The sequence below is a fragment of the Arachis ipaensis genome, chromosome B07 (assembly GCF_000816755.2).
Source record: "Arachis ipaensis cultivar K30076 chromosome B07, Araip1.1, whole genome shotgun sequence".
Lineage (NCBI taxonomy): Eukaryota > Viridiplantae > Streptophyta > Magnoliopsida > Fabales > Fabaceae > Arachis > Arachis ipaensis.
This window is the reverse complement of record NC_029791.2, coordinates 108,772,299-108,774,859: the sequence shown is the minus strand read 5'-3', so window position 1 is coordinate 108,774,859 and position 2,561 is coordinate 108,772,299.

Sequence of the window (2,561 nt, the reverse complement as noted above, 5' to 3'; positions counted from 1 at the left end):
TGCGTACTGCGTACGTACACAAGTCCATGAACACGCATGCCTGAGGGAGAGAGTAGTTTGTGCGTACGCACAGTGGTGTGCGTACGCACCCGGTAGAGAGGATGTAGATTTTGGTCCTTCTTCTGGCGCTAAATGCCAAATGCCCTCGTTTGGCACTGTGTGGACAGAGAGGACTTCACATTGTCTAGCCACCATGACACTAAACACCCAGCTTGGCGTTTAGCACCACTGAGACAGTGGCAATTTCTTGGGTTACGTGCTCCTCGGCGCTAAACGCCCAGCCTGGTGTTTAGCGCCACATCCATAGTGGGCTTCCTTAAATTACGTGCCTTGTGGTGCTAAACGCTAGGTCGGAGAATTTAGCGCCATGCCTCTACTAACTTACCTTGAAGTTTGTGCCCTCCTAGTGCCAAATGCCAGGTCTGATGTTTAGTGCCAGTGCCCCCGAATAGAATTCTCCTCAGAGTGTATTGTTTTTTCTTCTGATTCCATCTGTTCCTGTTTTCAACATTTTGCAGGACCAAAACACACATAAAAAGCATGAAAACTATAGAAAAATAGAAGAAAATAATCAACACCAAAATTAAAATAATTGTAAAACTAAGGATACAGATAGTTGGGTTGCCTCCCAACAAGCGCTTCTTTAACGTCACTAGCTTGACGGTCAATGACGAACTGATTTTCTGCTAGTAAAGAAATTCACAAATAAATTCTCGTTGTAAGTATAGTTTCTAAACCAACAGAGAATCCTTTCGTACAAAGTTTGGTTGTCACAAGTAACAAACCCCTAATAAAATTGATAACCGAGTATTTAAACCTCGGGTCATCTCTCAAGGAATTGCAGGGAGGTGTATTTATTATTGGTTATGGAAGATTTTTTTTTTGAGGTTTTTGAATAATTAACAGGAAAAGTAAATTGCAAGAATTAAAGTAATAACTAATAAAGTTCTTAGCAAGGTATGAAAACTGGAAATCCTATCCTAGTTATCCTTATCAATTGTGATGAGAATTATTCATTACTCCCACTTAGTTAACCCTTACTAAATAAAGGAAAGTCAAGTGGACTAATCAATTTGATTCCTCAAGCCCTAGTCAACTCCTAAAGAAAGACTAGCTTTAGAGGGATCTAAATCAACCAGCAAATTCTAATTATCAATCAACAAAGGAGTTTGATAACTCAAGTGTCACCAATTAATCAATTCAAGCTAAGAACATAAAAAGATAAATTAAAATCATAAATCTGAAATACCTCAAATTGCATTAAATAGAAATTAAATTCTAACATGAAGAGTTCATAAGCCAATTTGGCAACATAAGTAATTAGCAAGTGAAATAGAGAAACCAAAATACTAGAATAAATAAAAGTAGAAGAGAAACTAAATTAAAGGAACATTGAACCTGGAATGGAGAAGGAATGAACCTAAAACTAAGAGAAATCCTAAATCCTAAAACCTAGAGAGAGGAGAGAGCCTCTCTCTCTAGAAAACTACATCTAAAACCTAAAATTATGTGAATGAGAAGTTGTATGTATGAATGGATGGATTTCCCCACTTTATAGCCTCTAATCTGTATTTTCTGGGCCGAAAACTGGGTCAAAAACAGTCCAGAAATCACCCCCAGCGATTTCTGATACGTCCAGCACGCGGCAAAGTCACGCGTACGCATCGTCCACTCATACGCGTGGATTGAATTTTCTCTAGGTCACGCGTATGCGTGATCTACGCGTGTGCGTTGCCTATCTTCGAGGAAGCTATGACAAATTATATATTATTGTGAAGCCCCGGATGTTAGCTTTCCAACGCAACTAAAACCGCCTCATTTGGACCTTTGTAGCTCAAGTTATGATCGATTTAGTGCGAAGAGGTCAGGCTGGGCAGCTCAGCAATTCCTTCAGTTTCTTGTATTCCTTCCACTTTTGCATGCTTCCTTTCCATTCTCTAAGCCATTCCTGCCCTATAATCTCTGAAAACACTTAACACACATATCATGGCATCGAATGGTAATAAGAGAGGATTATAATTGGTAAAATTTAAGAGAAACGAAGCATGTTTTCAATCATAGCACAAAATTAGGAAGGAAAATGTAAAACCATGCATTTTGTATGAATAAGTGTATAAAAGATTGATAAAATCCACTCAATTGAGCACAAGATAAACCATAAAATAGTAGTTTATTAGTCAATTCTGATAAGTCAACAGATAAGCGGACCTCTGACGATCAATCTCACCTCCAAGATAGTGCTTCAGCCTCTGGCCGTTAACAGTGAACCTCCTATCCGGGTTCTCTTCCTGGAGCTCTACATGACCAAACTGAGATACTCTAGTCAGCACAAACGGTCCTGACCACCGGGACTTCAGCTTCCTGGAAAAGAGCTTGAGCCTTGAGTTGAAAAATAAGACTTTTTGGACTGGTTCAAATGCTCTGATGGCTATTTTCTTATCATGTTACACCTTTGTCTTCTCTTTATAGAGCTTAGCATTCCCATAAGTTGAATTTCTGAATTCATCAAGCTCATTCAGTTGAAGGAGTCTCTTTTCTCCCATAGCTTTGGCATCAAAGTT